We start from the raw sequence: 24,862 nt of genomic DNA, 5'->3' as shown, positions 1-24,862 counted from the left end.
GCTTTGCAGCCTGGAAAATAATGGCAGGTTTTTACTTGCAACCCAAGAGAGACCTTGATGTGGGAAAAATAGGATTTGTAAATAGGTTGCCAGAATATTTTTTTCTACTGTAATACTACTGTGAACTCAAGGAAACAGTGTACCCTCCAGTGCTTACTGGTGCCCATCTTGAATTTCCAGATCTCTTTGCTTGAATCTCTTTATAACACAGGTTTCATTGGCCTTTTATAATATTCATTTGCTTCTCTGTCATTTCCTCCCAATAGATTATTGTAAGCACCTTGAGGACCACCACGGTGGTTACATTCATCTCTGAACCCCACACAGAGCCTGGTGGAGGGCTAGCACTTAGGAAGAGCTCGAGAAATGTGTGGCTATTGGATTGTGGGTTTTGGAAGGTCCTGCCCTCGTCATGGGCTGTGTAGAGCCAGACCACAGGAATCATGACTTTCAGAGACAACTTAGTTCATATCCTGTCTTCACTACTTACTAGCTATGTGACCTGGGAAGGTTATTAATTTTTCTGTACTCTCTTCCATAAAATGGAAATAATACCTACCCCTCAAGGATCATTGTAAAAATATGTTGGTTCATGTACAAAAATTTTCAGATACTATAGCTAGCATAGGCTAAGTGCTTAATAAATACCAGTTTACCATTGTATAATTTTTTATTGGTTAAAAAAACATAATAATTTCATCAGGACTCAATAAAAGTATATTAAGTGATTAACAAAGAGATCTGTAAATGAGAAATCAGAAAGACTTAGCTCATTTATATGTTGAATATCTGGAAGCTTTCTGGGGGAGAAAGCAACTGGTTGAACTGAAGTGACCTGAGTTTTCAAGCACAGGTGTAGGTGTCTTAGTCCATTTGGGCTGCGGTAACAGAATACCATAATGCGTAGCTTATAAATAACAAATATTTATTTCTCACAGACTAGAGCCTGGAAAGTCTAAGATCAAGGTGCTGGCATATTTAGTGTCTAGTGCAGGCCCACTTCCTGGTTCATAGATGGGTGTCTTCTTGCTGTGTCCTCACATGGCAGAAGGGGCAAAAGGGCTCTCTAGAGCTTCTTTTAGTAGGGCTCTAATTCCATTCATGCAGGCTCTGCCCTTATAACCTATTTACCTCTCCAAGTCCCCACCTCCTAATACCATCCATTGGGGGTTAGAATTTCAATATATGAATTTTAGGGGGACACATTCAGTGTATAATAGTAGTGGATAAATCACATCATCTCTGTGTGTACGTGTGTGTACTTGCACACATGGTATCACAGTATTCACTTCCTCTGCAAAAGTATCCTCTGGAATTTCACATGCAGATTTACTCTTACCATGAATTTACTATACACTTGATGAGTAAAAGGTCCCTATTTGGTTTTGCTCCCCTGTTGCTTTCCCAAGTAACTGGGTATTTGCCATTTCCTACTATGAAAGCACTAGAAGGCTGGTGCCAATGTAGATAGTTCAAATATTGGCTGCATATATTCAAGTGTTTTGTTTTGGAGAAGTTGAGGGTCAAGGATCAACGTACTGTGACATTTGTAGCTCTGGTTTAACCTGGAAAAGCTACTTTGAAATTAGCTTTTTCATGCATCACACCATGGTCAGAATGCCTTTAGAGCCTATCCCATTCTTCATCAGGGATTCCTGTGTTACCAGGGCACATGTTACTTTGGCAAAAACTGAAGAAACTGGATATGATTTTTCAGAAAATTCAAAACTGATAAAAACTGGTTTTCCTTAATATTTCACATCCCTAGACCCTAGTCCAAGTTGAAGAAACCACACTTGAGTCAGTTTTCTAAATTCAGATCATACATCTGTAACTTTTTGTGGGGTCTTTATCCTAAAAACTGAATTTTAGTTCATTCATTCACCTATCCATTCATTCATTCATTGAACAAGTACATTTTGATCACTTGCCACGTGCCAGGCACTGTTCAATGCTGTGAATACAGAGTGAATAAAATAGGCAACGTCCCGAGGTTAGAAATGTTAAAGCTAAATAATCCCTAACTTCTTAATACTTCAAAAGCACCTTAATTTTTGATGCCACTTTTCATTAAAGCAGGATTACCACTATCTGTGTACAAAATTCCTGGAGGTCAGCAGGTGAAGGGTGGAGGATGGTGGTTGTTTTACAGATGGCCAAGTGGCTTCATACTTGAGTCCCTCTTAATAATAAAAAATAAACGAAAATACCTACCCTTATAGTTATGAAGGGGACTGTTCTACATTAGTCAGAAGCCTCTGATTGCTAGTAGCAGATAACCTAATTTAGAATGTTCTAGGCAATAAAGAGAGCCTAACAAAAGAAAAGTTGAGAAGAAGGGAGGCTTTCGACACTGTTTCATTCACAGGTTTGTGAGATGATAGGGCCTCATCAGCCCCATTTTTCTGAAATTCTTGTGGAACCTCAGCCCAGTACCCTAGCTTCTTCCCTCACTGCGGTGTGTTTACCGCTGGGACGTGGGTCATCCTTTCCTCTTCACTCTGTTTAAAGGGCGCCGTGCTCTTTATCTCACCAGGCGTGACTTATGGGAAGCAGTAGAACAGTGTAACTGCAAATAAGGTCATTCCTTCATCAAGGTCCGAAATCCTTTAAGGAATATATACAGATGTACATGAGTTAACAACGTGTTAGAAAATGGCGTGGCACTGCCGCAGACTCTTCTGGTAAAAACCAGGGGGGTGGGAAGGAATTTAGGTGGAGATTAACATAAAGCTGAAATCATCATTACCATCATCATCTCACTGAGCAGACTGGGAACTGGGGAGAGAAAGATATTAGTTTTGGAATTATACAAAGCTATATCTGGTGAGGATTGAAATCTGGGTCTCAATGAATACAGAAGTACTAAATACAATTTACAGACAGGAAAATACAAATGGCAAACAAATATATGAAAAAATGTTCAACTGTCCAGTAGGGCAAGAAATAAAAATCTGAGTGATGACAGGTTGTTATTTGGCACTTACAAACGAAGAACAATAAATAAATTATAGATAGATCAATCGATCTAGATCTAGATCTAGATCTATCTGATGCAGTGCTAACAAGCCTGTGGAGATACAGTACATCCAGTTCTTGCTAGTGGCTAGAAAAACAGTTACAGTTCATTTAAAAGTCTGACGAGAAGTAGTATCAAAGGCACAACTTTCAGTACCTATGACTCGGTAGTCACTTTCATTAGTCTCTTTTGCCCAAGGAAACAACTCAAAGGAAAAAAAGTAAACGTATAAAGATGTTTATGTGTTGCTATTTATAATAGAGAAAATCTAGAAGCAACTGAAATCTGAAGCAGTCAGAGAATTAAATATTAAATATACCATGGCATATCAGTTCATTGGAATTCATGTAGCAACTGGAAAGGATAAATATGGAGGCTCTGAAGGCTTCAGAAGGGATTCATTAGCCCACAGTGAGTGGAAAGGAGGGAAGACCTTTGGCTTCTGGATTTGAGTGCCAGCTCTTGTGTGAACTAACTCCGCGGATTAAGTCAGGCACCTCAGGCAAGTGATGGTCACTCCTCTAAAACTCAGTTTCTTCATATCTGTAATAATGGTACTTACCTCATGGGGCTGTTATGAAGATCAAATGAGGTCACTCACATAAAGCACTCAGTGCCAAGTGCAAAACAAGCCAATAAAAGAATCATACCTAAATATTATCTTTGTAACTATGTTCATTTTTCTCTGTGTCAAAATTAAAGGTTAGAAGAGAGCATGAGAAAAACATGGGGGAAAAGTCTTAAGCAGGTTAATGGAATGGGTGAATATTTTATTTTTGAGTATTTCCCTTTATAATGTTTTATATGTTGACATTTTTAAAAATGTATTTCTAAGTTCAGACGCCTCCCAGGGCGAAGTCCTCATATCAGGGCCCCTCCTCTTTCTGGCAGCTGGAAAGCCCCATTTCGCAACCCTGCCACAGCTCTCAGAATGCAGACATTAAGCCGGGGGAGTCCACTGCACAGATTTTAAATGGACCAATTGTATCTTTATCCTTTCCGCAGCTGTTTTTGGAGAAGCTGCTGTTCTTAGATGCCTGATTATCCCACACCTGTGAGGATATGGTATCGCTCCCTGAGAACCAAATCATGTTTGAAATTTCTGGTGTCAGAGGGTCTTTTAAAAAATGGTTGGCTTAGCATTTCCTCAGAATGCTGCATTCATGGGAGGGGTCTTCCACCTGACCTGTCGGGAACAATGCGTCTTTCAGACTGTGGCCGCAGTGAATGGGACGCTCTGAACCTCCTCTCTTTAGGGTTATTATTCTGAAATCTTCATTGTCGACAGTGCCCCCTTGGCAGCTGGATAGTAAAATGCATCTTTCTATCAATTCAGTCTCTTTCCTTTTTTTGGTAGTTGATTGGCTAGAGAAGCAAAAGCCAGCATAGCTACATTTTATTTCTGTGCACCTGCATTATTTATGCTGTCAGAATCTCAAGACAGTAGGCTGAAACCGTGATTATCATTAGGCTTGGGAACTGCAAAGACAGGCAAAAGAGACTTTCTTTTAATGTGGGTGGCAGAAAAATAAAATGACAACCCAGAAAGAACGAATTCTAAGGCATGAACTCTAAAAACGATCTGCCAATTAACTATGAAGAGGAGGGCATCTTAATCAAGCACTTTATCTGCTGGCCAGGCTTCCTGGGGCTCGTTTGCTTGCCACTCCAACTAGGAGGGAAGGGTTGATTCCGTAGCCTTGCAGAGCGCCTTCCCAGGAGGAAGGACAAGGGGCTTCTATTCTGGTACATGAATCCTTATGAGAAGTGCTCAGTTTGGGTTTGACCAAGGAATTGGAGCTGCTGGCAGTGCGGAGAGAGGCAGAGACATCCTAAAGGGCTTCTGTGGTTGGGTGATGAAAACACCATCTTCTGATTTTGAAATGGACAGAGACATTCTGGAGACCAGGCCATGAAGAGACCAGGGAATGTGCAAATATAATTTATCAGATATCTTTCTGAGTATAATCACTCGATTATCTTCAAGTCTACATTTTCATGCAGTAAAAACGGGCAAGCAGCTGACTTATGGGGAAGAGTGTGGGGTCCTTTGTGTAATGGACAGATTTTCATCATGAACCCTAATCCTGTGACTTTTGTATGGCTCAGTCTGGACAAATCCTATAATTAAAGACGTTCTAAAGATGTCTAGTGTCTGGGGATAATGGATTTGCTGAGGGTGATCATTTGATGTTATACATCACGCAAGGTGTGTACTGGGTACCTGGGGGCCATTTGCATAGTGCCCTTTGTGCCAATAGAAGATACATTCTCTCTACAATCAGCATGTGTTACCGTTAGAATCAGAAAAGAACTTTTGAAAGAACATTACTTTAAAAAGTTTAGTTGGTCTCTGAATTAGAGCTCAGATGACCTAGGGTCCAATGTGCCACCTGTTAGCTGTGTGTCCTTGAGCGAGTGGCTCAGTTACCTGTTTACATTCGTTTACAAAGCCCTCTATAAGCTGCCCACAACCGGCTTGCTCATCGTGTGCCACTTACTTTTCTCAGCGCTCTGCCATCCTGGCCTCTCAGTTCCTCTAACATGCCATGTGGCCTCTCGTCTCTGAGGTTTTAAACCCACTGTTTTCTCTGCTCAGTACATCTCCCAGCTCCTCAACTGGCTCACTCCTCTTTATTCTTCACTCAAGGGTCATGTCTTCTGAGAGCTTTTCTGTGAAATCCCACGCTGCATTATGTTCTCCTGGGCTGGCACCGGGTAGCTCTCCTTCTGTGTCACTCATTATTTACTAAATGTTGTAATTGTTCAGTAACTATAAACTCCATGACGCCAAAGTCTGTGTCTTTCTTATTCATTGCTGTGTCCTCTGACACACAGAGAAAGCACTCACTGAAGATTATTAGGTGAATGAATGAACAAATGAATGCAATGATCGAGGTAATGAAAGTCTTTTCCATTTTGAGGAAACAGTGACACTAATTGAGTGAAGGACAAAGATGATTGTGTTTATATTAGAGATCACTTGCTTCAAATGATGGAATGCCCGCTCAGGCTGGTGAGGCAAAAAGAGAAGTTACTGATTTGATGTTGCGGTGCGCCTGGGTGTAACTATAGGAACTGGAGAGGCCCTGCAGAGCTCAGAGACTACCTGGGGACTCATGCTGTAGGACTCTGACTCCAAGCCCCTCATCCTTTTTTAGAAGGTTTCCACTGATACTCATTCCCAAGTGAACAGCCTTACTGAGTCAGAAATCTTCCTTTCATCTTGACTTCATGATTCTCCTTCTTTGGTGAGGGACCCCCACCCTTCCCCCGAGCCCCTACCAAATTGCTTCTCTCCTCCCATTCCTGTTTCAACTCTGTTTGCTGGGAATTATTTCCTCATGAAATTCCTTATAAAAAATTTCTTGGAGAAAAGGCCAATGTCAAGTCTTGTTGCTCTGGAAAGTTTTGAGTCCCTCCAGCCCTGGCACAAGTGTATCCAGGCACTGTGGGCTCTCACTCCTTTTTGGTGAGGTTGCTGATCTCATGACACTCATCCTCAGGAGCTCGGAGGATGCTGACAACTTTACACCATGGGAAACTTAATAACTGAACATCTCATTTTTGATAGGTTAAATATGATTCTATGCTGTGGTTTCAACTGTCATTAAATGCTATTAAGTGGAAATATAGACTATGAAAATATAAATTCATAGTTCTCTTGATGTTAGGAACTATTATAATTTACTTACTAAGGAATTCCATGAAAATACGAAATCACACTTCAAGTAAATTTATTCTTTAGAAAGCGTAAACTTAGGTAACCTGGACCCTAATTAGCACATTTGTTAATTATTCTTCCTAATTGTGAAGTTTAGCTTTCTGTTAACTGTATCAGATGCACTACTAAACTTGAGCGTCACTCTTTATCACCACCCTGCAGGGCCATTAGTACTGCTATTTCACAGATAATAAAATGAAGACGCAGAGGGGTTAAGTAAGTTGTTTGAAGTCACAGAAATGAAAAAGTCATGTTTTGGGTGCCCACATTTAAATCTGAGTGTACCCGATTCCAAAGTTCATACCCTTTCCAGTATAATGCAGCAAGAACCCTTGATACCCACGTTTTGTACAAAAACTCAACAAAATGCATGAGTTGGGGCTGCAGATAAATTTCAGGATTGATTCTCGATTCTTGTTTATAGGAGTTGCATTTCAACACGGGCACCACAGAAAGCATCTAGATTCTTCATGCTTTTCAGTCTGTTTCTTTATCTCTTGGAAGTAGGAAGGAATAGAATCCTTGATGATCTGTAAAAATCAGGTTTATAAATGTACAAGAGTGTCTGACAGCAAGGAGAGAGTTATGATTCTAAACCAATCTTTAAAAAGAAAAAAGCAAAAACAAAGATCAATGTTTGTTCTAATTGTACTGGATGTTGCTGATGGAAAATTAACATTTTGCAGCTTTCCTTTTTGTATGAGAAATTAAAGAGATAATTTGTCAACCATTTTCCCATGAAATCCTTAGTTTCATGTGAAAAATTGTCTCTCTTTAAAAGAAAAGAATTTATATCCCTCATGCAATCTATGAAAAGGCAAGCAGGGTGAAAGGAGAGCCCATTTTTATTCCCTGAGTAATTTTGTTGTTTCTTTTCTCCTTTTTCTTTATCTTCAACCCATGTGACTCTTCAGTGTCTAGAAAGACTTTAAAGAATCTTCACATGATTATTACCAAATATTAATTAAAGGTTACTAATTTAATTACCTGGAGAAATGAAGAGCTGTTTTCTAGGATTCCTTTTGCAATGCTTTTGCAAAAAGCAAAATGCATTGCATTCTGTTTTCTTCTAGATGGATTCCTGGAATTTCATGAAAGTTCATAGCTTATTTAACATCTGACATTTCACTTGCACAAAGTTCCCTCCCCTCCCCCTTTTTTTGATGGTGGAAACTCTAACACTTGGGAATAGGTTTGACATATAATAATTGTGCCTTAAATATGAGAGAACTTCCTCCCTCTCTCTCTCACTCTCTCTCTCTCTCTCATCTAAAAGTCCAGAGGGAAGAAATGTAGGACTGGATTGACAGCTTTTTTCCATGAAGTCTTTGGGGATCAGGCTTCTTCCAGCTCATAGCTCCACCATCCATCTCTAGGATATATAGCCCGCTTCCTCATGGTCCACTGGTGGCCATCACCTCCATGCTCCCAAGCAGTAGGATGGTAAACAGAATAAAACAACGAAAAGGGCTCAGACACGTGTGTTTGCTCATTTGTTTTTAAGGAAGGTTCTGGAAGCTACACATGACATATCTATCTACATCCAGTTGGCCTGTTTTAATCACAAAGCTACAGAGCTAGAAGGGAGGCTAGAAAATGTCTTTATTCTGGGCAGCTATATCCCAGCTCTTCTTTGCCCAGCTACTTGAGGTAGAAACTTAGATCATGGATTTTTAAACCTTTTAAAAAATTAATGTTTTTATTGATTCAGGGTCAAATGAAATAGAATCGTGGAAGTGCTATGTGAACCATAAAGCACAATACAAGGGTGCTACTCTTACCACTGTTTCAGTGACTGTGCCCAGTCAGCTTGCGATGATTAGTTTTAGCATGGCTCTCTTTAACTGTCTTTTCCCCTGATCTCTGTTATACTGTCTGCCACATTTGGTATCACACCCAGCTGTTGGGCTTCACTAATTTTTGGCTGATTGCTCTAGTATTTCTTACAGTGCTCTGGGGCATAAATTGCTCCACAGTATGATCCAATTAAATTCACTAGGGGCAGTTTTTGAGGCCAGTCTGTTTGTTCTGATCCCAGAAGGGCTCTTTTTAGCTGTTTCTTTCCCTGGTTCTCTCTGGTAAACTAGCTGGTCTACAGGTTAGCTTTTGCTCTTCTATCAGTCTCCTCTCAATTGTTTACCATCAAAATCTCCATTATTTTCAAGAGCAACCTTAAGCTTGAACTTCCCCACATTCTATTTAATAAAGTCAGTTCCTCTGTGAAGATCTACAGATCTCTCTGCTCTCAGGGATTGTCTCTCCCTCTGGGAAAAACCTCTGGACATGGAGCAGTGTTGGTAGCCTAGTCTCAGATTGCCTCTGGAATAGAACCTCTGCCCTACAAGTGAGCTGGATTGAGGGTAATAAGGGCCTCAGGATTTTTGACCTGTTGTGCCTGGAGTAGAGCATCTGCCCCTACGAGTGGGGGCTAGGTGGAGGAAGGGTGCCCCCAACCTCTTGGCTGCACTGACCAGGAATTTAACACCAGAGCTGGAGAAACGCTGATGGCCTGCCTTTCCCAGTGAGATACTGTGTCCCTTTATCAAGAGCTGAGGGGAAAAGGAGCCCAGTCTTATTGGTTACACCTTTCCAGGATGGAGCATGCGTGGAAGTGACTTAAAAGTGCCACAGATTCTCAATGTTCTTATCAAGTTTTAGTATGTTTTCTTGAATAAATGTTTCTTCATTGGCTCTATACCCTAAGGACAATTCTCAGAGACTTTCTATGATATTTAAAAATACTTTCACAAGTTATGCTTGTTTCACTAGGGAACAGGGCCACGGAGGTCCTCAAAGTACCATGCTAAAAGTGGAACCTCAGTATTTTTTTTAAACAGATATAATAATTTCCATTAAGTAGTGCTTTAGGTGCATATAAATTTTGATACATTATATTATTCAGTTCAAAATATTTTTACATTGCAATGTAAATCTTTTTAATTCATGGATTATTTAGAAATGTATTGCTTGGTTTCCATTTAGAGATTTTCTGTTTGTCTATTTAATACTGAGTCCTAGCTTTGTTCCGCTGTGTACAGAGTATACTCTGTGATTTTGATAATTTATAATATATTGAAAAACTCCAGTAGCCCAGCATATAGTCAGTATTGTTAAATATATTTGAGAGGAAAGTTGTGTATTTTGTAATTCTTGAGATCATCATTCTTCATGTGTTAATCAAGTCGGATTGGTTAATTGCATCATTAAAATATTCTGTACCTCTACCTTATTTTGCTACTTGTTCTGTAAGTTATTGAAAAAAATATGTTAAACCAATACTATGAGTGAATTTTTCTATTTATCTTGATGCTATTTTATTAGGTGCATGCATATTTAAAGCAGTGAATTATGAAGTGTTCTTCTATGTCTCTAGTAGTATCTCTTGCTTATATTACAAGTAAGTACTATTGCTTGATAATAATGCTACAACAGTTTTTGCTTGTTAGTTTGTGTATCAATTTTCATCTTGTCTTTGTCTTTTTGTCTTTGTCTTTAGTTTTCAGCAGATTGGTCACGATGTGTCTATGTGTGGTTTTCTTTGTAATTATCCTGTTTGGGATATATAGGCCTTCTTAAATCTGTTGTTTCGTATCTTTTATAAGTTTTGGAAACTTCTCAGCCAATTCTCTTCAAATATTGCTTCTGTCCTATCTCTCTCTCCTCTTCTCTCCTCTCCCTAATATACATGTTAGCCTTTTCATATGTCCCAAATGTCTCTTACATTATTTTCAGTATTTTCCATTCTTTTATTCTTCAGACTAGATATTGTCTGCTAATCATTCGTTTCACTATTTTTCTCTTTTGCTATATCTTCTATGTTCTTGAACCCATCTGTTGTGCTCTTAATTGTATTTTTCAATTAAATTTAATATGTTCTCTTTTTTATAGATTTTACTATTTTGCACGTGGAACTCTCCATCCTGCTATTTCCTTGAACATATTAATTATACTGTGGACCCTTAAATGACACAGGTTTGAACTGTGTGGGTCCACTTACGTGGGTTTTTTTTTTTCACTAAATACACAATACAGTACTACACAATTCATGGTTGGTTGAATCTGTGGGTGTGGGACTGCAGATATGGAGGGCCGACTGTAAACCTAGACCCAGATTATCAACTGTGTGGACAGTCAACTTCCAGATTGTTCAAGGGTCAACTGTGGTCATTTTAAAGTCCCTGTCTGATAATTAGAGAAGATGAATCACCTGTGGATCTATTTCTACTGTCTATTTTTTCCTCTTGGATTTTGGTCAGTTATACCTATTTCCTAGCATGATTAATGATTTTGGAGTGAATTGGCAATGGTATATGAAAAATGGCAGAGGCTCTGTATGATGTTATCTTCCCTTAAAGAAGGTTAATTTTCTCTGGAAAATAGTAAGAATAGGGGTGAATTGCCTTGATCCAACTAGGTATTGTAATGATTCTAGGATGGATCCAGGTTTTTGTGAGGATGCATCTATTTTCTGTTTTCCATTACTTCTGGGGCCTTTCAGTTATGAGGCCTGAAAACTTAGGATGTTCACAAGCTCCAGCTCCTTGAAGGATCCTGAACTCCCAAACATAAACTCGCCCTTTATGTTTTTATCTTATTTGCTGCATATTAATGCTTTGTCTAACACCATCTAGGAATTGGCAGGTGCTTTAAGGGGAAAACAGTTCAGAATGTTGGGATCTCTTCTCTGTGATTCCTTTTTTTTAAACCAGGATCTCAATCCCTGAAGTCCTGGATGTTTTTGAATATTTGAATCCCCAATTTTTGTCTCTCCAGTTTTGAGAATGCCAAAAACCCCATACCACTTATGAATTATCAAATAATTTGAGGAGAAAAGTAGCAGATAATGTGGAGAATGCTGGGCTTACATCAATATATATTCCTTTTATCTGGGATCTTGGCACTTAAAGGTTTTGCTGCCTTTGCTACTCTTTGATGCCTTCCAACCACTTAAAAAAAATCCAGCTATTATTATCTCAGTGAGAGTATTAGTTTGAATACAAAAAACTCCATCATACTGGGAAACAGAAGTTACCCAAGCCTGTGTAGTCCAGATGTTTGCTTCACTTAAGACTATAATAATTTGGGTGATTTCATTCAGGATATTTTCAGTTACTTTGCCCATTTTCCTTTATTCAAATCTTCTGAATTAGATTTTTCTTGCCATATTACACCTTAGGACAAACCTAGATTAAGATCACCAGAGTTCCCAAATGCAGAAAAGATAAGTTGGCCTTCTCCCCCTCATAAGAAATTAAAAATAAAAACAACCTTCAAGTATCAAATAACCATAAGAAATAAATCAATGCTTTCTAAAAATATATCAAATGTAAATTATTTCCAAAATTTATGGAGCCAGGTTTCCTGGGTGTAGATCCTGGCTCTGCCATGTGCTAAATAGGCAAGTTACTTAATCACTCTATGCTTAAGTTTCTTTAGTTATGAAATGTGGAAATGAGTGATGCCTACCTCATAGTTATTATAGTGAATAATTTAATATACGTATAGCACTTAGAACAATGCTCCAGATATAGTAAGTGCTCGATTAATCAGTTAATGTAAAAGATTATCCAACATCAACAGCTATAACCATAAAATACATCAGCATATAACTTATGTGCACTCATAATAAATATGATTTAAGAGAGATAAGTTTGATTTATTTGGCAAATTCACTTGAACGCATTCATCGCTAGAAAATTTTGTGATAACTCAACATTTTTGGTTTTGTTTTTCCTTCCTTTGCCTTTTTGGGGGGTTGAGGGGAGGCTCTCCCTTCTCTGTTAGCAGGAAGAAAAAGGAAACATTTCTTTCTCAGCATTTTGAGGAGTCACTCAACATTTATTGAGCATTCGTGTTCTGGTCCTTGTGTTATTAACCATAGAGTTGTAGAGATGAATAAGATTCATCCTTTCCCTGAAGGTCTTAGACTTATCAGAGTCAGACAGATAAGTAAGAAATTACATATACATTGAGCCACTGACCCTGTCGCAGGGTATCAGAATTTTAAAATCCTCACAACAACCTTAGGATGTAGGCACTAAGGCTCAGAGCACTTGAGTAACTTACCCAGATGAGATGTGAACCCAGTGCTTCCAAACAATAGGTCTATGGCCTTCCCACTAATGCTGAGACAGGGATACAGCAAAATTTCTACCTAGAAACATCCAATAAAAGGCTGATTATAGTTGTCTACTCATTGCCTAAAACACCTGTTAATTCAGGTATGTGAACCCAAATCAGAATGCTTCTTTAGTAGCATTTAAGTGTTATTTCCGACAGAGTGGTCAAACTAATAATAAGGAGCCCTGACATTCATACAGCAAGTGAAAACTATGGTGCAGAAGTATTTTTGAATGGGTATTTTTAAATTAAGTGAATCATTTTTACCTAAAAATATGAGTTATTATTTTAAAAAGAAAATGACTCATATTGTCTTCAATGCAGTGGGCTGTGATTGGAAAAGGCCCTCATATGTATTTCCTATGATATTTTTACCTACATTTGGATTAATTAGCCAAATGGGTAGAAACCTGAGCTCCAAAGAGATCATCGTCACAATTTCAACTCTGCAAGAGACCAGTGACTTCGTTAGCTGTAAGAGGAATCTCTAATTCTAGACAGTTTGCAAAGGGAAATGAGTGATGGCAGGTTGGAAGCATGCTATAGAAAAAAGGATTACATGTATCCACTTTTCATTTTGAAGGTCAGTCCACTGATAATTTTAACTTATAATATGAGTGCCCAAGTCAGTATACAATAAAGTATACTAGTCTTTAAAAAAAAAAAAAACTTTATTGGAGTATAATTGCTTTACAATGTTGTGTTAGTTTCTGCTGTATAACAAAGTAAATCAGCTATATGTATACATATATCCCCATATCCCATCCCTCTTGTGTCTCCCTCCCACCCTCCCTATCCCACCCCTCTAGGTGGTCACAAAGCACCAAGCTGATCTCCCTGTGCTATGCAGCTCCTTCCCACTAGCTATCTATTTTACATTTGGCAGTGTATATATGTCGATGCTACTCTCTCACTTCGTCCCATCTTACCCTTCCCCCTCCCCGTGTCCTCAAGTCCATTCTCTACATCTGTGTCATTATTCCTGTCCTGCCCCTAGGTTCACCAGAACCTTTTTTTTTTTTTTTTTTAGATTCCATATATATGTGTTAGCATATGGTATTTGTTTTCTCTTTCTGACTTACTTCACTCTGTATGGCAGACTCTGGGTCCATCCAGCTCACTACTAATACCTCAATTTCTTTTCTTTGTATGGCTGAGTAATATTCCACTGTATATATGTGCCACATCTTCTTTATCCATTCCTCTATCGACGGACACTTCCATGTCCTGACTATTGTAAATAGTGCTGCAGTGAACATTGTGGTACATGTCTCTTTTTGAATTACAGTTTTCTGAGGGTATGTGCCCAGTAACGGGATTGCTGGGTCGTATGGTAGTTCTATTTTGAGTTTTTTAAGGAACCCCCGTACTGTTCTACATACTGGCTGTATTAATTTACATTCCCACCAACAGTGCAAGAGTGTTCCCTTTTCTCCACACCCTCTCCAGCATTTATTGTTTCTCGATTTTTTGATGATGGCCATTCTGACTGGTGTGAGGTGATACCTCATTGTAGTTTTGAGTTGCATTTCTCAAATGATCAGTGATGTTGAGCAAAACTTTCATGTGTTTGTTGGCAATCTGTATATCTTCTTTGGAGAAATGTCTGTTTAGGTCTGCCCATTTTTGGATTGGGTTGTTTGTTATTTTCATATTGAGCTGCATGAGCTGCTGGTAAATTTTAGAGATTAATCTTTGTCAGTTGCTTCGTTTGCAAATATTTTCTCCCATTCTGACGGTTGTCTTTTCATCTTGTTTATGGTTTCCTTTGCTGTTCAAAAAGCTTGTAAGTTTGATTAGGTCTCATTTGTTTATTTTTGTTTTTATTTCCATTCCTCCAGTAGGTGGGTCAAACAGGATCTTGCTGTGAATTATGCCATAGAGTGTTCTGCCTATGTTTTCCTCTAAGAGTTTTACAGTGTCTGGCCATATATTTAGGTCTTAAATCCATTTTGAGTTTATTTTTGTGTACGGTGTTAGGAAGTGTTCTAATTTGATTCTTTTATATGTAGCTGTTTGGTTTTCCCAGCACCACTTATTGAAGAGGCTGTCTTTTCTGCACTGTACATACTTGCCTCCTTTATCAAAGATAAGGTGACCGTATGTGTGTGGGTTTATCTCTGGGCTTTCTATCCTGTTCCAATGATCTATATTTCTGTTTTTGTGCCAGTACCATACTGTCTTGATTACTGTAGCTTTGTAGTATAGTCTGAAGTCAGGGAACCTGAATCCTCCAGCTCCGTTTCTCGTTCTCAAGATTGTTTTGGCTATTTGGGGTCTTTTGTGTTTCCATACAAATTCTGAAATTTTTTGTCCTAGTTCTGTGAAAAATGCCAGTGGTAGTTTGATAGGGATTGCATTGAATCTGTAGATTGCTTTGGGTAGTAGAGTCATTTTCACAACGTTGATTCTTCCAATCCAGGAACATGGTATATCTCTCCATCTACTCGTATTATCTTTAATTTTTTCATCAGTGTCTTATAATTTTCTGCATACAGGTCTTTGGTCTCCTTAGGTAGGTTTTATTCCTAGATATTTTATTCTTTTTGTTGCAGTGGTAAATGGGTGTGTTTTCTTAATTTCACTTTCAGATTTTTTGTCATTAGTGTATAGGAATGCCAGAGATTTCTGTGCATTAATTTTGTATCCAGCTACTTTACCAAATTCATTGACTAGCTCTAGTAGTTTTCTGGTAGGATTTTCTATGTGTAGTATCATGTCATCTGCAAACAGTGACAGCTTTACTTCTTCTTTTCCGATTTGGATTCCTTTTATTTCTTTTTCTTCTCTGATTGCTGTGGCTAAAACTTCCAAAACTATGTTGAATAATAGTGGTGAGAGTGGACAACCTTGTCTTGTTCCTGATCTTAGAGGAAATGGTTTCAGTTTTTCACCATTGCGGACGATATTGGCTGTGGGTTTGTCATATATGGCCTTTATTGTGTTGAGGTAAATTCCCTCTAAGCCTACTTTCTGGAGAGTGTTTATCATAAATGGGTGTTGAATTTTGTCAAAAGCCTTTTCTGCATCTGTTGAGATGGTCATACGGTTTTTAGTCTTCAATTTGTTAATATGGTGCATCACACTGATTGATTTGCTTATATTGAAGAATCCTTGCATTCCTGGTATAAACCCCACTTGATCATGGTGTATGATCCTTTTAATGTGCTGTTGGATTCTGTTTGCTAGTATTTTGTTGAGGAGTTTTGCATGTGTGTTCATCAATGATATTGGTCTGTAGATTTCTTTTTTTGTGACATCTTTGTCTGGTTTTAGTATCAGGGTGATGGTGGCCTCGTAGAATTAGTTTGGGCGTGTTCCTCCCTCTGCTATATTTTGGAAACGTTTGAGAAGGATAGATGTTAGCTTCTCTCTAAATTTTTGATAGAATTGCCTGTGAAGCTGTCTGGTCCTGGGCTTTTGTTTGTTGGAAGATTTTTTTTTTTTTTTGCTGTACGCAGGCCTCTCACTGTTGTGGCCTCTTCTGTTGCGGAGCACAGGCTCCAGATGCGCAGGCTCAGCGGCCATGGCTCACGATCCCAGCGGCATGTGGGATCCTCCCAGACTGGGGCACGAACCCACGTCCCCTGCATTGGCAGGCGGACTCTCAACCACTGTGCCACCAGGGAAGCCCCTGTTGGAAGATTTTTAATCACAGTTTCAATTTCAGTGCTTGTGATTGGCCTGTTTATATTTTCTGTTTCTTCCTGGTTCAGTCCTGTAAGGTTGTGCTTTTCTAAGAATTTGTCCATTTCTTCCAGGTTTACATTTTATTGGCATATAGTTGCTTATAGTAATCTCTCATGATCCTTTGTATTTCTGCAGTGTCAGTTGTTACTTCTCCTTTTTCATTTCTAATTCTGTTGATTTGAGTCTTCTTCCTTTTTTTCCTGATGAGTCTGGCTAATGGTTTATCAATTTTGTTTATCTTCTCAAAGAACCAGTTTTTAGTTTTATTGATCTTTGCTGTTGTTTCCTTCATTTCTTTTTCATTGATTTCTGATCTGATCTTTATGATTTCTTTCATTCTGCTGACTTTGAGGTTTTTGTTCTTGTTGTTTTTCTTCTTTCTCTAATTGCTTGAAGTGTAAGGTTAGATTGTTTGAGATTTTTCTTGTTTCTTGAGGTAGGACTGTATGGCTATCAACTTCCCTCTTAGAACTGCTTTTGCTGCATCCCGTAGGTTTTGAGTCATCGTGTTTTCATTGTCAGTTGTTTCTAGGTATTTTTTGATTTCCTCTTTGATTTCTTCAGGGTTCTCTTGGTTATTTAGTAGTGTATTGTTTAGCCTCCATTTGTTTGTTTTTTTTACAGTTTTTTCCTGTAACTGATGTGTAGTCTCATAGCATTGTGGTTGGAAAAGATACCGGATATGGTTTCAATTTTCTTAAATTTACCAAGGCTTGATTGGTGATCCAAGATATGATCTATCCTGGAGAATGTTCCATGAGCACTTGAGAAGAAAGTGTATTCTGTTGCTTTTGGATGAAATGTGCTATAAATATCAATTAAGTCCATCTTGTCTAATGTGTCCTTTAAAGCTTGTGTTTTCTTATTTATTTTCATTTTGGAGAATCTGTCCATTTTTGAAAGTGGAGTGTTAAAGTCCCCTACTCTTACTCTGTTACTGTCGATTTCCCCTTTTATGGCTGTTAGCATTTGCCTTATGTATTGAGGTGTTCCTGTGTTGGGTGCATATATATTTATAATTGTTATGTCGTCTTCTTGGATTGATCCCTTGATCATTATGTAGTGTCTTTCTTTGTCTCTTGTAATAGTCTTTTTAAAGTCAGTTTTTTCTGATATGAGAATTGCTATTCCAGCTTTTCTTTGATGTCTGTTTGCATGGAATATCTTTTTCCATCCCCTCACTTTCAGTCTGTATGTGTCCCTAGGTCTGAAGTGGGTCTCTTGTAGACAGCATATACATGGGTCCTGTTTTTGTATCCATTCAGCCAGTCTGTGTCTTTTGGTATAATCCAAACCATTTAATCCATTTACACTTAAGGTAATTATCGATATGTACGTTCCTATTACCGTTTTCTTAATTGTTTTGGGTGTGTTATTATAGGTCTTTTCCTTCTCTTGTGTTTCCTGCCTAGAGAAGTTCCTTTAGCCTTTGTTGTAAAGCTGGTTTGGTGGTGCTGAAATCTCTTAGCTTTTGCTTGTCTGTAAAGGTTTTAATTTCTCCATCGAATCTGACTGAGATCCTTGCTGGGTAGAGTAATCTTGTTTGTAGGTTTTTCCCTTATATCACTTAAACTATGTCCTGCCACTCCCTTCTGGCTTGCAGAGGTTCTGCTGAAAGATCAGCTGTTAACCTTATGGAGATTTCCTTGTATGTTATTTGTTGCTTTTCCCTTGCTGCTTTTAGTATTTTTCCTTTGTATTTAATTTTTGATAGTTTGATTAATATGTGTCTTGGTGTGTGTCTCCTTGGATTTATCCTGTATGGGACTCTCTGCACTTTCTGGACTTGAGTGACTATTTCCCTTAGCATGTTAGGGAAGTTTTCAACTATAATCTCTTCAAATATCTCAGACCCTTTCTTTTTCTCTTCTTTTTCTGGGACCCTATAGTTCGAATGTTGGTGCATTTAATGTTTTCCCAGAGGTCTCTGAGACTGTCCTCAATTCTTTTCATTCTTTTTTGTTTATTCTGATCTGGTGTAGTTATTTCCACTATTTTATATTCCAGGTCACTTACCTGTTCTGCCTCAGTTATTCTGCTGTTGATTCCTTCTAGAGAATTTTTAATTTCAGTTATTGTGTTGTTCATCGTTGTTTGCTCTTTAGTTCTTCTAGGTCCTTATTAAACACTTCTTGTATTTTCTCCATTCTATATCCACGATTTTGGATCATCTTTACTATCATTACTCTGAATTCTTTTTCAGGTAGACTGCCTATTTCCTCTCCATTTGTTTGGTCTGGTGGGTTTTTACCTTGCTCCTTCATCTGCTGCATATTTCTGTGTCTTCTCATTTTGCTTAACTTACTGTGTTTGGGGTCTCCTTTTCACAGGCTGCACGTTCATAGTTCCCATTGTTTTTGGTGTCTGCCCCCAGTGGGTGAGGTTGGTTCAGTGGCTTGTGTTGGTTTCCTGGTGGAGGGGACTAGTGCCTGTGTTCTGGTGGGTGGGGCTGGATCTTGTCTTTCTGATGGGCAGGCCTGCATCCGGTGGTGTGTTTTGGGGTGTCTGTGAAGTTAGTGTGATTTTAGGCAGCCTCCCTGCTAATGGGTGGGGTTGTGTTCCTGTCTTGCTAGTTGTTTGGCATGGGGCATCCAGCACTGGAGCTTGCTGGCCACTGGGTGGATCTGGGACTTAGCGTTGAGACTGAGATCTCTGGGAGAACTCTTGCCGATTGGTAATACTTGGGGCCGGGACGTCTCTTGTGGTCCAGTGTCCTGAACTCAGCTCCCCCTCCTCAGAGGCTCAGGTGTGACACCAGGCCAGGGCATCAAGGCACTGTCAGCCACACGGCTCAGAATAAAAGGGAGAAAAAAAAAGAAAGAAAAATTATAATAATAATAAAATAATTTAAAACATTTTTAAAATTTATTAAAATTAAAAAAAATTAAAAAAGAGAGCAATCAAACTAATAAATCACCAATGATAACATGTGCTAAAAACTAAACTAAGATAAACATTAAAATTAGAAACAAATTAGTCACAGACAGCAAACCCCAAGTCTACCACCTCAATTTTGCGATGATTCGTTTTCTGTTCAGGTGTTCCACAGATGCAGGGTACATCAAGCTGATTGTGGGGATTTAATCTGCTGCTCCTGAGGCTGCACAGAGAAGTTTCCCTTTCTCTTCTGTTTGCACAGCTCCTGGGCTTCAGCTTTGGTTTTGGCCCTGCTCTGTGTGTAGGTCACCCTCAGGCATCTTTCGGGAAGTCTGAGGTCTTCTGCCAGTGTTCAGTAGGTGTTCTGTAGGGTTTGTTCCACATGTGGGTGTATTTTTGTTGTATTTGTGGGGAGGAAGGTGATCTCCACGTCTTACTCCTCTGCCATCTTGAAGATCCCCCTCTACTTAGTCTTAAAAATGATAGAAAATTCAAAATAAGAAGGTGTTAGTATTTGTTGAATTTTAAACTAATTTAAGGCCAGAATTTTAAGAACTGATAACTTCTTGTTTCAGAGGACATCACCTATTGGCAAACTGTGGTACTGCAGTTTCACTGCATAAAGAGGAAGAGATGATTAGGCAGTCATGGATTTGGAGTCAAAGAGATGGTAAAGCAGGCAGCTCAGAGAACATGGGGCCCTGGAAGTCTAGAAGGAAATGCTTTCTCTCCTCTCTTCCCATTCCCCTCATTGCTGTGATGTACATTTCTGACAGAAAACCAGAACTATAACTGGAACAAATTACAAATTTGTGAATTGTGACTGTTGCTGAAATCTACCACTGGTGTGACATCCTGACCCATTTAGATAGGCATTGGATTCAATGAGCCAATTGTCCTTGTGCTAAGAGGTAAATTCCTAGCTATCATTAACCTGAAATTAAAGGGGGGAGCGTTCATTATAGCATTACACTTTGATTTTACTTTTGCAGTGCTATAGCTAATAGCATCAGGAAAATAACTTTGCAAATAAAAATGTATCTTTTCTCCCAGATGGGGCTGGGACAGAAGTAAAGGAAGAGGAAGATGGAATAGGAAGATTCTATGGTCAGTTTGAACATTAGTCTTACTGTGCTAGAAGTAATTCCTGACTCTTAACTGAAGAAATTTCATTCTTTTGCAGTGACATAAATGTAGTCTGCTCAGCTCAGTTTCCATTTATATTTTGTAGCACCCCAGAGCTACTTTTTGTCTTTTTAAAGAAGCCAGCAGAAGCCAGCCAGAAGAAATCCTGATAACTTTAGCATGGGAAGGTTTTGAGAGCAATCTCTTCTCCCCGCCTTTTAACCTCTTTCCCCTTTGAATGGTATATGTTTCAATGGATGTATTTTTCAAAGTACCTTCCTCTGCATTTTATTTCATCTTATTTAATGGACTTCCTATTAATTAAGAGGGAGAATGAACTAGGAAATAAGCACTGTGTGGAGTTAGAAGTAAGGTAGGGTTGTCCTAAAGGAAATGAAGCTGAAGTTAGAAAATGTGCCGGACCTTCCTTTTATTCTGCTGTCCTAGGCTTTCACTGAAGTTTGTGTTTGGGGACACCCATTTACTCCATGCTGAGTCCCAAAGGGATGTGGACAAGAGCATTTAGAAGGGGAGGATTTGGCACCTCTATGGTGACCCCCGAAGTAAAAATCCAAAAAAGTTTAAAATGTAAAGTGTTTTAAAGTAGCACTGTTTTGAAACTGTTTTGGTCGTTCATCCTTGCATAGACATTTTACAATGCAGGGATCCTGAATTCATCTCACCTGATTCCCCATCCTAGTTCACGTGAGGCTCATTAGACTCTCATCTGACTCAGGGCCACCACGCCCCATGTTTCTTCTCTTTCTTTCCATTACTAGCCTGGTCTCAGTACATTGATGTGGATTCTTATATCATTTTAAAAATATCTTTTCTTCCAGCTCCCCTTGAGCTTCTGTTTTTATCCATTTACTTACAAATAGATTTAATTAGCTTAGAATACTATCCCCAGCATTTCTTAGTTCTTTCCTTCTGTTCTACAGAGAGAGACACAAACTTCATGCTGGTGACACTGAGACCAATGGGAACTTCAGAGGGGCATGCATTTTCTTGCCAGAAACTGTAAGGAACAGCCTTGAAGAGGAAAGTTGTAGGCACTCTTTAGTCACAACTTCAAGGGTTGAGGTTGCTGGGTAGCTGTCCGTGATGGTTGTGGGGTGTGTGCGTGCACACACACACACACACACACACACTCACATGCACTCACAAACACATACACATCACAGTGACAGATGACCTATTGAAATAATTTCAGAGCTGTTCTGTGGTTGCTACGACAACCAATGCTCTCTTGGCTTTCATCTGGCCATGTGACAGGGACTTTGACGTCAGCCGGAGGCAGAGTCTGTGGCTGAGTCCACACAGTCAAAGGCCTGTGAGAATCTGGTGGATGCTGGCCGCCGCTGCTGCTCTTAACGCTGCTGCCGCTGCTGCTTCTGCGTCCCAGGGGCTGCAGAGCATGGACTGTTAAATCTTGTACTTCTTCTGTGTGAGGTAATTAGTTTGCTTTACATACAGTAGTTAGATGTGTTTGTAGATCATTGTGGTTTGGCCCTCTCTCTTACCTCTTACAAGTTTGTCTTCATGAACAATTACTGTTGTACCAGGAGAAAAATGTGAAGCAGCTTCTAGTTGTTAATTTCGGGTGGAATCTCTGGCATTTGGTTAAATTTGGATTAGTGTTCTGTGAAGTAGTTTAAAATATTAGCCGCCTTTCTTGTTCAACACTTGCTAACATGACATTATTTAGAGATACAGGTTTTGCGGCTTGAGCCAAATATTCCCCGTTGAATTCCAGGAATCCTCCCTTCAGTATTGTTTTCGGTTTAAAGACTCCAGCATAGCCTTGCAACATGTTGCTAACTTTGCTTTTTTTATATTTGCTACTATATTCTGAATCAGCCTGGAGTAGTTTGGTATTTGGTTTCTGTCTTGTTTGTAGCATTCATAATTAGCAACAATAGGCACGGCGGGAAAGAACATTATACTTTGAAACAAAAGTTGGGGTTCTTCTAGTAAATAAAGTATTCTGAAAATACCAGGGAAAACTGTCAAGAGCTTCCTGTTTAGAGAAAAATAATCTGGAATATGCCAAGGAAGTTGGGGTGGAACCTCTGACATGTGCTCATGCAGTTGCTTTTTGGTTCTCAGAGCAAAGTGCACATTTTCAGTATCTTCCTCTGAAAATTCAGCTGTGAAGAGAATAGCATTGGATGGTCTTCATTCACTAAGGAGGCATGTAAGCTATTTTTATATTTAAAAATTGAAATAACTACCTAGAGAAGAAAACAATAGCCCTAAAACTAAATTATCATTGGTAGATCTACTTTAATTCAAAGACAGATATAAATAGCCACTGAAAATCGCTCTAGATCTTGAATGAGTAATTTGATAACTGTGATTAATAAAGCTTTTAATCTCTATTCCTATAACAATATATACTACAAATGGGGGGTGTTGCATTGTTGTAGTTCCTTTCTTTCCCAAGTTTAGTAATTTTGAATTTTCCATCATTGCACACAAGTTGGATGGTTTTCGTAGCTTGTAATTCAACAAAAACCTCTGGTACTGAAGTTGATCGAGCCTAGATTTATAAGCAGGTATCTAAATCTTACAAATTTAACTGGAAAAAAAGGCAAATTTTAGAGCAGCACATGTAATATACCTACTGTTTTGATGAATAGAAAAATAATGGTTTAACTATGTAAATGAAGAATACACATTTTATAGTATGTGAGTTACATATCAATTTTACAGTATGTGAGTTGTATATCAAGATAGCAAGAATCTATTATTCTTTTCTATGTTCTTTATTAGTTTCTGAATTCTGGTCACCTTTATTTTACTTAGAGATGAACATTTTGAACAGTATTTAGCTTCAATAATAAGTGAATAATTGTGAGTGCATAAATAATTTCTCAGTAGCTTTCAATGAGTGAATATTCATTTAACTTGCTGGCATTTGATATGTCTGTTTTTGGCCAGAGTCTCCATGGAGGATTTTCCAAAAACTCTTAATGTGCTTACACTCGAGGCACATCTACTGAGGCGTTATCTCATTGTTTAATTTACCTCATAATTATAATAACTCAGAGGCCCTATTCCTAACACTCCTAGAAATATGTTAATTGATTTGCAGTATTTCAAGTGAGCATGAATAGGACCCATAGCCAGTAGCACTGTCATTTAAAAGCAGTCTTTGATGGGATGCTTTGATGTTTGCTTCTTTTACTCAAAATAAGGAATTTTCGTTATAGTTTTTCCAGGTAGTGAAGATTTTCTTGATGCTCTCTCTGTGTTTTAAAGTTATAAAATGATTGTATTCAGTGCCCTAATAAAACAGACTGGATTTCAGCAATACGAAATAAGTGAATATTTTAGTGTTGATCGGCAAAATGACAATGATAAAGTTTATCATTAGAAGAAAACAACCTATGCTATGATGGCAGAAATAGTTTAGAATCTACAGGTCTTTTCTTATGGAAAATTAGGGGAAAAAATGACTCTTATCAGAATCATCTATTTACAGCAATGAGACTGTGTTGATTTCAAGGTCAAGTTTGCTTCAACTTGAAAAGATACTAGCAAGGAATGATTTACTCTAGAAACCTGGATGTTGCATTATTAAATGCTTTATGTACAGTTTCAAGGGATTTTAATCTTTTGGGTACCATGGACCTCTTTGGCAGGCTGGTGAAGCTTATAGGTTCTCCTTAGAATGATGATTTTAAATGCATGATAAAGTATGCAGGATGACAAAGGGAATTACTTTTATTGAAATACATTAACCAAATTTTTAAAATTGTGTGTGTTGTCAATAATTCACTATTAAATAAAACAAATTAGCAGCAGTTATAATTACTACCATAGTTATAATAACTACCATAATTTTGAAGTAGTGATGAACATAAAAGGTATTTCGAGATGGCTACAGTGACTGTAATGTGATGTGAGAATATCTGTGATTTCTCTTGGCAACAAAACCGCAGGTACGGTGGTTTATGCTCTACATTTTAATCTAAATTTTACTTTGAGGTTAGTGAAACTAAAGATAGAATATTTTTCCCATCCAAGTTCCTGGATCCCATGAATTCTCTCCACCCCTGAGTTAAATGATATGTAAGCTTGTGATGCTAAAAGGTCTTGGAACTGCACTGGACAAAATCCACACCTCCATTTCCACATTCAGCTCTACCACATCTGATTTTATTCTCTGACGGTGTGAATTTCACAGTATTCTCTAATTTCTGTGTGAAAGGGGTGGTATCCACATTGCTACCAAATTGTAAATTTCTTTTGTTTTCCTCCTTAATCCATAAGCAGGCTTGTGTACTTGGACTGAGCTCATA

At 38.5% G+C, this 24,862-nt stretch overlaps 1 protein-coding gene across 9 annotated transcripts in view; it reads left to right on the top strand.

Annotated features, from left to right (window-relative positions):
• NCALD (neurocalcin delta) overlaps positions 1-24,862 on the top strand; it is a 427,559-nt gene that overhangs the window by 322,857 nt on the left and 79,840 nt on the right. The window contains exons 1-2 of one of the 9 annotated variants that reach the window (XM_049700162.1): positions 21,869-22,007; positions 22,665-22,752. The exons of 7 other annotated variants lie outside the window; for them this stretch is intronic. The gene's annotated coding sequence lies outside the window, so the exon portion shown is untranslated. Of the gene's footprint in view, positions 1-21,845; positions 22,008-22,664; positions 22,753-24,862 lie in introns of those variants that run through there. One more of the 9 variants, XM_004275334.4, reaches the window with a different exon arrangement.

Source organism: Orcinus orca, chromosome 17 (genome assembly GCF_937001465.1).
Source record: "Orcinus orca chromosome 17, mOrcOrc1.1, whole genome shotgun sequence".
Taxonomy (NCBI): Eukaryota; Metazoa; Chordata; class Mammalia; order Artiodactyla; family Delphinidae; genus Orcinus; species Orcinus orca.
The sequence above is the reverse complement of the archived record's forward strand: the minus strand, read 5'-3'. Positions and strand labels throughout refer to the sequence as shown.